We start from the raw sequence: 15,966 nt of genomic DNA, 5'->3' as shown, positions 1-15,966 counted from the left end.
TAGAACTTTATTGACGTTCAATTAATTAAAATCATTATGTCTCAGCACACATATAGATTAAAAAAAAAAAAATCCATCATGAATCTCCCAGATCAAAGTGCTCCTTGCGAAAAAAAAGTGCTCCTTGCTCCATTGTTCCAATAAGCCAAACCAGTATCATCACCACGCCCTGTGGGTCATCTTGTCATTACTATTGATCCATCATAACTAAAGCACAGGGGCCAAAAAGCGTTCCGTGTAGGTGCATGTACAAATTTAATTGTATTCCTTTTGAGATCATTAATGGGCCTTATGGATTGCAGATTGCTTCTTTCATAAACTTTTAGAAGCGACCTGATAACTGTCTTGATTCACTTTTTAAAGAGCTGCCATAAAAGTCCTCACATTTAAGGTTCCAAACATTGGACAAAGCCATACAGGCCTCAGGGGTCTTAAGACTTCACATATACAGATCACGCCAGCGCCGCTTGGCCACACCATCTGCATTGCATATTATTTTCATCCTTCTTTCGACCATACCAGTAGTACCTCATTGGAATAATGCCAAAGTGCAATCTAATAAGCGAGTGTTTTGAGTATTGGAAAGAGGCAGACTCAAATACTCAGGGATGTAAAGATTGACTGCCCAACTATCATGAGATTTCACTCTTTGCTCCCTTATGTCCTGCTCAGCTGACATTATCTTTGCAGATTTCATTAATAGTTTTGATGTCTTTTTATATGATACATTGTTGCATATTAGGTCCTCTGCACTAAGCCTCAATAGAGGATGCCAAAAATGATCTCCACACTGAGCCAGTCTTCTGGAATTTCTCCCAGAGGGCTTGTTTCATCGTACCGCTTGGCGCTGTATTTAATTTTTGACAGTACGAGACAAATGTTGCCCTCATGGCCAAGTCCTGCTTTATTGTTTTAAATTCCAGTCTAATTTGAGCTTGGCATGTGCAATCTAGATAACCAACTTGTTGTTTGTCTAACCATTCATGGTCCTTAAGCATCATTACGTCATAAGATATTGTTGGCATCCGCTTACTTGCAACCACCGTTAGTAGGGCATTGGTATTTTGGCATGTGAGATTCCTCTAAAGTTTGCCCATCCTGCACAACCAGTCCTTCGCTTTCGTTTTCAGAGATTCTAACTGAGCTTTCCTACTACCTCCTCCATTAAGCGTCATGCCAAGGTATTTAAAACATTCTACTTTTCCTATACATGAGCCTCCAATAAAGCAGGTGCCCTTTTTATCATATGTCAAGTAAAGATCATTGTTTTTGTGTTTGTTAGGTTAATGATATTGTCATTTTCTACACAATATCGTTTAAGCACATTGAGTGACCTCTGATGGGCAATTTGGATGCCATCTAGTACAACCATATCATCTGCATATTGTAAGATTTGTACTTTCCTCTTTGCTGTGGGAGGCGGGCAGATCCTAGGGGGGACTAAATTACTTATATCTGCCATGTATAGATTAAAAAGTATAGGGTCAAGAATACAGCCTTGTTTTAATCCTTGGTTTGTGTAGATTTTTTCAGAGGTCACCCAGTTGGCTGATAGTTTACCTTTTACCCACATATTACTGCACAGTGACTCAATAAGGGGTGACAGACAGTCTGTTCCGCCTCCGAGGGTGAGGCTCCTGGTTGGCCATCCTACGAGATGCATGAAGTAATTTTAAGTTACGAGTTCTCATCAAAAGGCTTTTCAAAGATTACTTCTAATGATTGGATTAATAACTTCATCCTAGTGCTCTATTGTGCTGTTGCACTATTAAGTTATCGTTTAACCCTTAATCTGACAGTGAGGGATGAACCACATGAGAAGCAGGGGGAGCACACTGGGGAGCTGCACCAACACCTAGTCCGGCCACCTCCACATCTAATGCTACCATCGTTATTTGTCACGTTCCGCCTTTTGTTACCTCTGGGTTTGGGCAGGTCACGCTCGCAGCACTCCAGCAGTTTAATAGTCCAGTGGGCCACCTCTCCACATCCTGCTGCTCACCAGTGTCAGACGTCACAAAGGCACAGCTGTGCAAGTGACAACCAGTTGCAAAGAGGAGGGCAGCATGAGAGAAGAAGAGGTGCCGCTGAGTCCTGTATAGCCACACAGCGCCTTTCAGCTCTGTCATTGGGTTAAAGGTTTAAAGGCTGAGTTTACACTTCTGACTGTACGTCGCCTGCAATCTCATTTATTCGAAACTGAACTCATACTCTGCTCTCAATCAAGTGGTCAGGCACACAAGCAACAGGCAAGCAAGTGGCCGTCCAGTTTACCAGAAGGGTGCAACCTATGGCGTGGTGTAACATGGGCGGTCGGGAAAGCCGCAGGTACACTGCGGGGAAGCCGCAGCTGAAAAGCGGCTAACTGATTGAATAGAGCCACAGCACACCGCTCTCTGTTAGATCTCCGGCTCTCCAACTCGATTTCTGTCCCCCAGAAGTGTATCAGGGCGTCTCTCCCCAAAGTCTATTCAACCAGCCAATCCACAAATTCAAGGAATTCAAATTCAGAAATTTTGCATAAGCGGCAACCTTTGTTTCTGGAAATAAGATCAGCTCTGACTTGACTTTAAAGAGTTCAAAAACCAGAAAAAGATGCGCCATTATGAAAGATAGGATAACTATTTTCAGTACAAACTAAGGTAATGACAAAAGTGTTTTTGTTACCAGATTGCTGTTGCTGCTCAAGTGTCAATTGGAGCCCCTCACTCAGAGATATAACTGAGCATCATAGACTAGTGAAATAGGGACATATCTAGGAACAAGGAGAAAAAAATATTGCAAAATTCAGAAGCAAACAGGTTGTCATAGTGCTATCTCATCCTCCTAGATCTCACAAAACTGCCGTAGCAGAATTCACTGAATATCTAACAGCAACAACGAGTGAACACCCAGAAAATCTACCAGGAGAATTTTGACATCAACTCTAATAATCCCCCGACACTACATGGTAGTTCTATTGAAACGCATTTCAATTCAGAAGGAAAATCTATTAACTTGGTTATCCATGGCTCAACTCCAGTACAGCCTCAACATCCTATTAAGGTAGATTGGCCCAATCACATTTTGATTCCCATTACTATGAACTAGAATGACTCCTTAAGCCTAACACGCTCTACACCTGTATTCGTTACATGAAGCCATTGAAAATCTTGACAGGAGAGTCATGAGTGGCTGAAGATATGCCAAGGATACCCAGATTTAACTACAGGTAACTTCCGTGCAGCACATATGTACCATGAAGCTGCATCTTCAACTAATATAAAACTGTATGCACAATAACTTCCTGAAGGTAAACATGATGTAAACTTAGTTTAGCCTAATCAAACACCTTCATGACACAAGGATTCCGTAAAGCTGGGTTACAGAACTCAGCTGTGATGAGTTCTTCTCAGACTTTCTTAACCGTGGCAAAATCGCTTAGAGTATAGCAGATTCAAACTTCTCCATGATTCATCACATCGAACAAACTGCCTCAAAAGCTGGTGCTACGTTACATGCTATAAAAAAAATAAGTCTTTCTTTGGCCTAACACATTTGGATTGGTTGTACAACCTTTCGTTGTCGCTAAGATTGACTGCTGTATTTGTTGTACTGGAATAAAGTATCTTATTTTATACTTATACTTGTGGACATCCCATTACAAATTTGGCGACTGGTTGGCTGGAACACCAGCGAACCCACAACATAAGGAACATGGATTTATGCATTTGATATGAGAAACAAGGATGGAAAAATAATCTTATCTGTGCAGTGGATTTATTATACAACAAATTTTGGTATCTGTACATTGCAGTAGTGGACTGGAAAGTGCACCTTGTGGGAAAGTGGTGTGTTTAAGGAAGATACACTGCCTTACCTCTGACAGTTCTTTACAGTAGATGGGCACAGTTGGGTGCATCTCCCAAAACCGCTGTGGCCGTTCTTTAGTTTGTTCTACTCTGCGCGGCATCTTATGCACCCTGCAAGCTGCCAGTAACTACGTCAGGCTTGGAGAGCTGCCACATCATCATGCGTATCATACAGTGTTAGAACGCTGCGTAAACTAGGCACAGCGGCAAGAAGTCCCAGTGCGAGGTCACGCAATGTGGATAAGCGTGCCACCCTCTTGATTCATCTTCATTGGATATTTATATTGAATTTGAATTTGAATTTAAAATTTCTTATAGAGCGCTCATATACCTGCGGTTTCTTGGCGCTATTACTGACCGGATCCTAGTTAAAAAGCTGGGGGAACAGGGAAGTTGTTATTCGAAAGATTTCGTGAATAGATAGGTCTTAAGTTGTTTACGGAATTGTGGGTAAAGAGTGGTGGTGCGGAGTTCAAGGGGAAGAGAGTTCCAGAGGGTAGGGGCGAGGGTGGCAAATTTCGAGCCTCCCCACTTCTTTCTCCGATAGCGTGGGATGGTGAGGAGGGACTGAGAGGACGAACGAAGTTCTCTGGTTGGGACATAGGAAACAATCTCGGAGGAGATGAATTCAGGTGCGAGTCCGTGTCGGGCCCGGAAGGTGATGGAAGCAAGCTTGAATACAATTCTGGCTCGCACAGGGAGCCAGTGAAGTGATTTCAGGAGCGGGGTAGAGTGGTGAAATTTGGGGAGTTTAAAAACCAGGCGGGCCGCCTGGTTTTGGATCTGTTGCAGGCGACGCAGACTGTAGGCGGGGATGCCGGCATACAGGGCGTTGCCGTAGTCCATTGGTACAATACGAGTGGTCAAAGTTTGGAATTCGCAATTGACACATTGTGGGATTTGTTGCATGACGAGCAGTTGCGCTCAAGCAATTAGTGAGAGTAAGACGCCTCATTTTGCAGTTTTTTTTTAATTATTTGGAGATTCACAGACCGGGTTCACTGAATAAGTCTCATTACCAGGGTTGAAGAAAGGACACTGTGTCCTGTAGTTGTGACAATTGTATTAGCCTATTACCAGCATGGTGACAAAGAACTGTTCACTCCAACACCCACAAACATTTTGGCCTGCAGGAGAAAATCCATCCATGAAATGGGTTGAATGGAAGGCTTATTTCCACAAACATTTAGAAACAATTGCTGAAGAGGGAAAAATGTTTTCATAATGGAAGTAAAGGATGTTTTTACATTTGGTGGAATCGAAAGGCTTAAAAGTTTATGAGCAGATGACCAGAGTGTCGGGGAGTCGAAATGTTAATGTTTTTGATGAGGCTTTGAGAGATTTTGATAGCTATTTCTCAACAAAAGTTTGTATTGGAATTGTAAGATATATGTTTTTTTCAAAAGAAACAAGAAGTGAATAATAGTATGATGAATACTTTGCCTCATTTAGGAATTAGCTGAGGATTGCAAATTTGGTCATATATGGGAACAACTTATCAGAGATCAAGTAGTCATGCACACTTGTGATCCAGCCATTCAGGAGAGGTTGTGGATCCTTGAGATGCTGACTTTAAGGCTATATTAGTGATACTAAAAAAAAAAGCTGGATTGTCCAGCCGCAGTGTCAAGGCTCTGAATGCAGAGTTAAAGGATTCCCAAGAAGAGATAGTAAGATTGAGGGCAAAGAGTTCACGAAACAAAAAAATTGTGTTTTAAACGGAATGAGTCTACAAAGGAGCTCCTTAGGTATTATTGTTGTGAAAGTGGATGAAACGTGGCCTCAAGTAAATTTTGCCCTGTTACCAGACAGAAGTGTTCAGCATTCAGGATGATTGGTCACTTTGCCAAAAGTGTGTAAGAATTGTTTTTTTAAAAATGTTTTTACTTTGTTTTATATCTAAAATAATGCTGCAGTGTCACATAAGAATACCATGTTACATATGGAAATAACATTGCCAGCATAAAAAGGGTATAAACACTGACGCAAACATTAAACAATAACCCCCAATCACCACCCCAAGCGAAGACAACTATCAGCTGTCATCATTCCACAAATAAGGAAAACGTACAGTCTTTCACAACGTCTCTATACATTCCCTGGCACACCAACCCACTGTGACGTAGGTTGGTGTTACTGCCCATCTTCGCCCAGCAGATCCAGGGAGTATTAGGATAGCCTATCACCCCAAACCTTGTAAACGTACTGGGCAGCCCTTGCTGTCATATATAATCTTTTCCACCAACATGTACATGTTCATGCCTTTTTCAACTCCTGTAGGGTCGGGCTTTCCCCGGCTCCCCAGTATCGAGCCGTGTCTCTTTTCGCAACTACTAGGCCCAAAATACAAAACAAAATTCCAGACAATGGTAGGTCAGCATCATTGGGGATCACTAGGAGGATAAACTTGGGTTTGAGTGGGATAGATTCTCCCAACACCTTGCCAAGTTCTCGGGTAATCACTTTCCAGTAATTCTGAATGTGTGGACATTCCCAAATAGTTTGTAAGAAGGTACCCTTTCCCACGCCACAACCCAGACAGTGCAGGTTTCGTGCCCTTACCATCACATTCAATATTCTTCTGTCATAGTACACCCTGTGAAGGATTTTATATTGAATTAATCATAGCTTCTCTTTAATCGCCATCAGGACCGCCTCCCAGTCGATGTTTTCCAGGTCCCTCAGGTGCTCCACCCATTTTCCTCTCAGCCTATATAAGTTGTCTGGCATGTTATTATTCAGAGTTTCGTTAGTCAGGGAGACCGCGCCTCTACCAAGATCCTCGGTGAGGTGCCAACCCTCCAGCGAAGCAAATTCCGGGATAGCTTCCCCAGGGATTCCTTCAGCCTGCAGGCATGGGGGAGCTGCGCATATTTCAGAAATTGGTTCCCATTCATCTTGAATTCCTGCCACAGTGCAGAGAACGACATTGTCACCACTTGACAACAGGTCCCCTATCTTGGAGATCCCAATTAAATCCCAAACCTCAAGGCCCTTCAGTTTCTGCATCTCTGGGAGCCAGTTTCCCTCCCATAAGGGTGTTTCCAGTCTGCATCTACGGTGGCAACCCATGTAAATTGATACTTGTATAGCGTACTACTCACCCGCAAGGGTCTCAAGGCACTTGTACGAATACCGCTGTGGAACCCATCCTGGCTTTCCCTGTGAGGCGTCCACTCCTGGGCACCCCCAAGGTGGAGGCCAGGCATCCTTTGCGTTGTAGGGGCCGTTGTGGAGATTAAGCAAGCTATTGCACAGAGTTGCAGAGTGGGACTCCATGATTGGAATAGGGACCGAGGCGAGAATTATCAGGTCCGTGGAAATTTGAGCCCAAGACCCGCCGAGGCGGGGAATTGAACCCTGGTCCCGGGCCAGACCTCTGCATCAGGGTCTGCCGCTCTAACCATTGAGCCACACTTCTCCACCCATGCATTTGTAGTTTTCCCCCAGGCCGCTAGGGCAACCTGGGTGGCCTGGAAGAGTCTGTATTCCCCTTTGCCCCATAGAGGTAGTAGGGCAGGACTTTTTTTCCACTACACCTGTTCCTGTCTAAATGTAGAGTGGTCATGCAGGAGAAATAGCCAATCATTAATATTGATAAGATGGACAGCCCAATAGTAGGCTTCCAGGTCAGGAAGAGCCAACCCCCTGTTGTATGGGTTTCGCTGCAGCGTTTTCGGGGCAGTTCTGGAGTGTTTCACATCCCACAATAGGTTTGCGCAGGTCACCATCCAGTCTGGCAAATAACATTTGTGGGACCCTGTAGAACGTTTTCTGTAACACATACAGTTGTTATGGGAGTGATATCATTTTAAACATGTTTGTGTGACCTTTAAATGTTAGGGGAAGTTCTCTCCAACTCCTCCCGACATGCCTTTGCCACCCACCCCAGGTTCCTGTCAAAGCAAAGTTCCTTTTCTTGCATTATTAAGTTTCCCAGTAACTTGAAGCCTTCTCCCACTCACATTAAGCGATGGGAGACCAGAGACCTGTCCATCTCGCCGCTTGGAAGAGAGAGCACCGACCCACTGCAGTTGATTCTACAGCTGGAAGAGCAATGGGAGGGTCTGGGACGGTTTAGGGATATAAAGAAGGTTATCATCCACGTAAAGCGAAATGTTCTCCTCCACCACCTCCTTGTCCTTAGGATTAAAGTCAAGAATCTTCAGGTGGGCCCGCACCATGCATCCCAATGAATCTATGGTGAGAGCAAACTGTACAGGAGATGGGAAGACCCCTGATGCGTGCCATGGCAGATGGGAAAATCTGAGAACAGTGTCCCGTTCACCCTTACAGCTGCTGTCACGCCTAGAGTAAATTTACCCACTTTGATTCTTGGGACGAATCCAACCCGCACTAGATTTTTCTCCAGAAAAGGCCAATGCACAGCATCAACCGCTTTTTCTGCATCCATTGATTAAAAAAACACGTGTCTCCAACCAGGTACGTGTTTTGTTCAACCAATTGTGTGCTCGTCGTACAGAAACCGAAAGTGAAGCCATCAGGGTCCGCTCCATCCGTATCGAAACCGAAAGTGCAAGTCGCATTGGTGGGATCAAAGGCTCCAGAGGCCTCGGCGCCGAAGAAGTCCAAAATGGCCGCCGAGATCAAGAGCCACGCCAAAATGGCCGACCCGAAGACCCCAGTGTCAAAGCCGAAGGCGAAAACGCCCGACGCGGCTGCGTCGGCGCCGAAGCTGGTCGACGCTCTGAAGAGCCGCATCGACGCCAAAAATGTTGATGACCCTAAAAAAGCCTCGAAAAAGCGTCAGGACGACCCCAAGGCTCTGGCTGCACCGATCCCGGTCGACAAAGCCAAGGGCGGTGCTGTGTCGGCTCCGAAGACTGCGCCTCTGGTCGCCGACCCGACTCCGGACTCGGAGGACTCGCTCGAGCCGGTCCAGCCCTCCCCGTCCTTTACCAAGAAGGTCACGGAGTCCCTTCAACGTATTCGCAAGGAAGCAGGGGCTCCCGTGCCGAAGGATGTGGCGCCGAAGCCTCCACAGAAACCGGCGAAGGCGCAGACGCCGATCCACTTCACGCTGCCGCCAAAGACGACGCCGAAGGCTTTCGCTCCGAAACATGGGGCTGGGGTGCCCTTGAAGCTGGTGTCTACACCTAAAGCATCCTTGGTGGTGCCGAAGCCACGGCTCCAACCACTAGCGGACGAGGAGCGTCGAGAGGTTGTCATCGACGCCAACACGGGCAAGCTCTCTCTCCTTAAAAGGAAGATCACCCCGGAGCCGGTGTTGGAACATTTTCATATTCCCCTTAAAAAGAAGCTCGACTCTGCGGGAACTTCTGCCCCTATGGAGCCTGCATCTCCACAAGGTCTGGAACTTTCACCCACTCACTCTAACGCTGGGGAGGGTGACGGAGACGAGGAAGAGGATAACAATTATCCAGCGTACTCGGATCCAGAGGAGGTCAATGAGCCATGGTCTGCTGGAGGCGACCCTGAGGACCCTCAGTCAGGACACGAGCCGCAGCTTTTTGCTGCAAAAACTTCTCCAACAGAGGACTCTGCAGCCTTCAACGCTCTAATTGAGAGAGCTGCGGCCAATCATGATGTCGTCCTCCATGCGGACCCAGTGGATGTCGATTTTCTGTTTGACACTTTCTCAGTGGCTGAAAAGACTGTCAAGACATTGCCAATGCTCAAGGGAGTGCTAAAGCACGCGCCTGAGGTTTTCAAGGAGCCCACCCGGGCGAGAGTCATCAATCCTCGTATTGATAAAAAATACAAGGCAGCGCCCACTGATCCAACGTACATCAAGGGACACTTGCCACTGGACTCTTTGGTTGTCTCCAACGCACGTAAGAGGGCAAACTCACAGACCACGGGTGATGCTCCTCCCCCAGACAAAGAATCGAAGGTCTTTGAAGCATCAGGAAAACGTATTGCTGCGCAGGCAGCTAATATTTGGCGCATTTCAAACACGCAAGCCCTACTTGCACGCTACGATAGGGCACACTATGACACCCTAGAAACCCTTCTACAGCACTTACCTGATCAGTACAAAGAAGGAGCTGAAATATTAATTCAGGAAGGGAAGCTTATCACCAATGCTTCAATTAAGTGCGCGCTGGACGTGGCTGATACCGCCTCCAGAGCTATAAACACTAGCGTGCTCCTGCGTAGGCATGCATGGCTTAGAATATCAGGCTTTAAACCAGACATACAGACTACCATCTTAAACCAAACAGTTAATCCAGACCACCTGTTTGGGCCGGAAGTGGATGCAACCCTTGAAAAAATGAAAAAGGACACTGACACTGCTAAGTCTATGGGGGCCCTACAGTCCCAGCAGTTTCGGGGTGGTTCCTTTCGCCGCTCCAATAACAGAGGCACCTCAAGGGGTCAGGCATCACAATCCACGCAGTAGTATAAAAGCAACACCCAATCCTCATACACCAACAAGGGTAGAGGTGGTTACCGGGGCAATAACGTCAAAGGCAGGGGACGTGGAAACAACAGCTCCAGGTCCTCCACCACCAACAAGCAGTGACGCCTTGTCGCTGCCCCCGACCACGCAACACCGGTCGGGGGGAGACTCCAGCAGTTCCTGCCCGCGTGGAGATCCTTCACCACGGACAGGTGGGTCAAATCTCTTGTCCAATACGTTTACTGTCTGGAACTCACTTCCACTCCACCAAACATACCTCCAAGAAACCGTCCTATGTCCGGCGAGCACTTGCACTTGTTGCAGCAGGAAGTCCAAGTCATGCTGCAAAAAGGGGCAATAGAGCTCGTTCCACTGCAAGAAAGGGGAACAGGGGTTTACTCTCTGTACTTTCTAATCCCCAAAAAGGACGGATCCCTCAGGCCCATCCTGGACCTCTGGCCCCTCAACCGGTACATTCTGTCAGAACATTTCCATATGCTCACGTTGCAGCAGGTTCTCCCTCTGCTTCAGCAGGGGGACTTCCTGGCTACTCTGGATCTCAAGGATGCATACTTTCACATTCCCCTGCATCCTTCACACAGGAAGTACCTCAGGTTCACCATCCAAGACAAGCACTACCAGTTCAGGGTTCTGCCTTTTGGGGTCACCACAGCGCCCAGGGTCTTTACAAAGTGCCTGGCGACCGTGGCAGCGCATCTAAGACGTCAAAACATCCACGTCTATCCCTATCTGGACGACTGGCTCATTCAGGCGAAGTCGGAACAGCAGTGCGCCAACCACGTGTCCCGCACTATTCATCTCCTGCACGATCTGGGATTCTCACTGAATTACCCAAAATCCCATCTCCAGCCCGCCCACATACGGCAGTATCTGGGCGCGACAATAAACACTCTGGCGGCCACTGCTCAGCCAAATTCAGTGAGAGTCGCCAGTATTCAGACGTTTATCCAAAGATTCAGACCTCAGCACTCGCTTCCAGCGAAAGTGTTCATGCAGTTGATAGGCATGATGGCCTCCTGCATCGCCATTGTCCCGCACGCGAGGTTACATATGCGTCCGCTTCAGGAGTGCCTGGCACGTCAGGGGACTCAGGCTCACGGGCAACTAACAGACCTAGTGTTGGTGAGCGGTCGGGCGTACAACTCTCTGCATTGGTGGAATCCACAAAACCTTTGCAAGGGCCGTCCGTTCCAGGAGCCTGTGCCACAGATTATCCTGACGACGGACGCTTCTCTCCAGGGATGGGGAGCGCATGTACTCCACTACACAGTGCAGGGACTATGGACACTACAGCAAAGGAAGATGCACATCAATGTATTGGAACTGATGGCAATCTTCATGGCCTTGAAGGCATTCAAAGTACATCTGTGCAACAAGGTCGTGTTTATTCGGACGGACAACATGACGGCCATGTACTACATTCAGAAACAGGGGGGTACACACTCTCCGCAGCTGTCTCATCTGGCTCAGAGCATGTGGAAGTGGGCCATTCAGAGGAACATTTTCCTAATGGCAGAACATCTCCCAGGCAAAGACAATCAGATGGCGGACCTGCTCAGCAGGCACAGCCACCAAATGCACGAGTGGGAGATACATCCATCACTACTCCAACCGTACTTCCAAAGGTGGGGTCATCCAGAGATAGACCTGTTCGCCACAAGGGAGAACGCAAAATGCCAAAGCTTCGCCGCCAGGTTCCCACACCTGCAGTCGCAGGGCAATGCGATATGGATGAACTGGTCAGGCAGATTTGCGTACGCTTTTCCCCCAGCACCTCTGATACCGCTGGTGGCGCGCAAGCTCAGGCAGCACTCGATGACTCTCATCCTGGTTGCTCCAACGTGGGCTCGCCAACCATGGTGCACCACGTTTCTGGAACTTTCTGTGGTACCGCATCAAAGGCTTCATCTCACACCCAGCCTTCTGACGCAGAGCCATAGCGACATTCAGCACCCAGATCCGCAACAGCTCAACCTGGCGATCTGGCTCCTGAAGTCCTAGAGTTTGGCTACCTCAATCTTCCCCCGGACTGCATGGACATCATTCGGGAGGCAAGAAAGCCCACTACTAGAGCATGTTATGTGGCTAAATGGAAACGGTTTGTCATTTACTGTGCGAACCACGACATTAACCCGCTGGATGCTTCCATTCAGAACATCATTTGTTACCTGTTCCATCTGTACCAATGCAATTTGGCGTACTCTTCCATCCGCATTCACCTGTCTGCAATGGCCGCATACCTCCAGAATAGGCAACACCTTTCACTTTTCAAGGTGCCTGCTATCAAAGCATTTCTGGAAGGACTCAAAAGGGTCATTCCACCACGGACACCACCAGCTCCGGAATGGAACCTCAATGTGGTTCTTACAAGGCTGATGGGTCCTCCTTTTGAGCCACTACACTCTTGCGAGCTGCAGTTCCTGACTTGGAAAGTGGCTTTCTTAGTAGCAATCACATCACTACGGAGGGTTAGCGAGTTGCAGGCCCTCACCATCCAAGAGCCTTTTTTCCAAGTCCATGCTAACAGGGTGGTGCTTCGCACTAACCCTAAATTTCTACCCAAGGTTGTGTCTCAATTCCACATAAACCAGACAATCGAGTTGCCGGTGTTTTTTCAAAATCCTGAGTCGCTAGCGGAGCGGATGCTCCACACCCTTGACGTTAAAAGGGCCCTAATGTATTACGTTGACAGGACCAAGAATTTTAGAAAGACTAAGCAGCTTTTCGTTGCCTTCGCAACACACCACAAGGGTAACGCTATTTCCAAGGCTGGTATTGCTAGGTGGATCGTGAAATGTATTCAGATCTGTTACGCAAAGGCTAAACGCACTCTTACAATTCCACCAAGAGCCCACTCCACCAGAAAGTTGGGGGCCTCTATGGCTTTCCTTGGGAACATTCCCTTAGAGGATATATGTAGAACAGCCACATGGTCTACCACACTTACATTTACTAAACATTACTGTGTAGACGTGCACTCTAAACAGCAGGCAGCTGTAGGGCAGGCTGTTCTCAAGACACTTTTCCAAACTGCTGCAGCTGGCACGGGCGGCCGCCGCTAATGGAGGGACTGCTATGTATTCTATGCACAGATATGAATTCAGCAGCCCACATGCCTCGAACTGCAAATGCTACTTACCAGTATGCATCTGTTTTTGCATGTAGGGCTGCTGACATTCATATCGCCCGCCCTCCTCCCCGGCGCCTGTAGCAGCTGCAGTATTTCATGTATATGCTTATAGCATGGTCATCACTCACATATTTCACTCCATCTCGGCCGCAATGGCTAAAAACAATCTGGGGATGGAGGCGATGCCCATGCGCACTGTAGTCCAGGGGAGGAGCCACCTATCTCGTGATACTTCGAAGACTCTTCCAGGACAACAATGTGCAATCATCCGGACCCAACACTAGGCGGCGATCTATGCACAGATATGAATGTCAGCAGCCCTACATGCCAAGAACAGATGCATACTGGTAAGTAGCATTTGCATTTCCAATGCAAAGACGCCTCCCCATATAGTACGGGGAGTCAAGTCAAGTCAAGTCATAAAATTTGTATAGCGCACTACATATCCAGAGGGTTTCAAGGCGCTTAGGAAGGGGAGGAGGATTATTTGTCAAATATCCACGTTTTAAGCTGCTTTCTGAACGCTAGGTGATTCTGGGTGAGGCGAAGGTAAGCGGGGAGTGAGTTCCATGTTTTGGCAGCCAGGTATGAAAAGGATCTGCCTCCCATGGTGGTCTTGTTGATGCGAGGTACAGTGGCGAAGGCTTGGCTGGAAGAGCGAAGTTGGCGGGAGGGGGTGTAGAAGGACAGTCGAGAGTTGAGGCAATCTGGTCCGATGTCGTAGAGTGATTTGTGTGCGTGGGTAAGCAGTCGGAAAGTGATCCTCTTATTGACGGGTAGCCAGTGGAGGTCTTTAAGGTGACCAGAGATGTGTTCGTTGCGTGGGATGTCTAATATGAGCCTGGCTGAGGCGTTTTGGATTCGTTGTAGTTTCTTCTGGAGTTTAGCGGTGGTACCTGCGTAGAGGGTGTTTCCGTAGTCCAGTCGGCTCGTGACTAGAGCGTGGGTGACTGTTTTCCTTGTTTCGGAGGGGATCCAGCGAAATGTTTTTCTGAGCATGCGAAGAATGTTAAAGCAGGAAGAGGATACGGCGCTGACTTGTCTGTTCATTGAGAGTGAAGAATCCAGGATGACGCCAAGGTTCCGTGCGTGGTCTGTCGGGATGGGTGCTTTTCCGAGGGCTTCCGGCCACCAGGAGTCGTCCCAAGCAGATGGGGATGTACCTAAGATGAGGACTTCTGTTTTGTCTGAGTTCAGTTTCAGACGGCTTTGTTTCATCCAATCGGCGACTTCTTTCATTCCTTCGTGTAGGTTAGTTTTGGCGGTGCTGGGGTCCTTGGTGAGAGAAAGGATCAGTTGAGTGTCATCCGCGTAAGAGATGATGTTGAGGTTGTGATGGCGTGCGATGGCCGCGAGGGGGCTCATATATACGTTGAAGAGGGTGGGACTGAGTGAGGATCCTTGAGGTACGCCGCAGATGATTTCAGAGGCCTCGGACTTGAATGGTGGGAGGCGGACCCTCTGGGTTCTTCCGGTGAGGAACGAGGTGATCCATTTCAGTGCTTTTCCTTGGATTCCGATGTTTCTGAGGCGTTGTAAAAGGGTGCTGTGGCAGACTGTGTCGAAGGCTGCAGAGAGGTCGAGGAGGATGAGGGCGACTGTGTCTCCATTGTCCAGTAGAGTTCGAATGTCGTCTGTTGCTGCGATGAGGGCGGTCTCAGTGCTGTGTTTGGCTCGGAAGCCAGATTGTGAGGGGTCGAGTGATTTGTTGGCTTCGAGGAAGGCGGCGGGCTGGTTGTTGACAGCTTTCTCGATGACTTTGGCCGGGAATGGAAGAAGCGAGATGGGGCGGTAGTTTTTGAGTTCGGTGGGGTCTGCTGTTGGTTTTTTCAGAAGGGCGGTGAGTTCAGCGTGTTTCCAGTCTTCTGGGAAGGTAGCGGAGTTGAAGGAGCAGTTGATGACGTCTCGGAGGTGCGGAGCTATGACGGAGTCTGCTTTGTTGAAGATGTGGTGAGGGCATGGGTCTGTGGGTGATCCAGAGTGGATGGAATTCATCAGGCGGATGGTGTCCTCAGTGGAGATTGGGTTCCAGGCGTTAAGGGTGTTTACGAGGGGAAGATGGTCAGCAGATGGTAGGGTGGGTTGGCTTCCGGGTTGGTTGTCAAAGCTGTTGTGGATGTCAGCAATCTTGTTGTGGAAGAATGAGGCTAGGGAGTCGCAGAGGGTTTGAGAGGGGGTGATGTCGTTGGAGTTGGCCGAGGGGTTGGAAAATTCCTTGACGATGTTGAAAAGTTCCTTGCTGTTGTGGGCGTTGTTGTCAAGTCGATCCTTGAATGCTGTTTTCTTGGCTTTTCTGATCAGTTGGTGGTGAGTACGGGTGGTGCTTTTGAAGGCGTCCTTGTTGCTGGTGGATGGGTCTTTTTTCCAGGCCTTTTCAAGGGAGCGGCAAAGTTTCTTGGACTTCTTGAGATCATCGTTGAACCATGAGGCCTTCTTGTTGCCAAGTTTGTGTTGACGTTTTTTCAGTGGTGCTAGGGTGTCGGCGGTGTTGGATAACCAAAGGGTGAGGTTGGAGGCGGCTTCGTTGGCGTTAGAAGAGAGGGCTGGGGAGGTTCGAAGGAGCGATGTGGAGATCTGAT

At 48.0% G+C, this 15,966-nt stretch overlaps 1 protein-coding gene across 3 annotated transcripts in view; it reads left to right on the top strand.

The window, feature by feature from the left end:
- Positions 1–15,966, top strand: part of SETDB2 (SET domain bifurcated histone lysine methyltransferase 2) — a 535,415-nt gene that overhangs the window by 470,935 nt on the left and 48,514 nt on the right. The window lies entirely within an intron of this gene.

The sequence above is a fragment of the Lissotriton vulgaris genome, chromosome 8 (genome assembly GCF_964263255.1).
Source record: "Lissotriton vulgaris chromosome 8, aLisVul1.2, whole genome shotgun sequence".
Classification (NCBI taxonomy): Eukaryota; Metazoa; Chordata; class Amphibia; order Caudata; family Salamandridae; genus Lissotriton; species Lissotriton vulgaris.
This window is presented reverse-complemented; position numbering and strand designations above follow the sequence as displayed.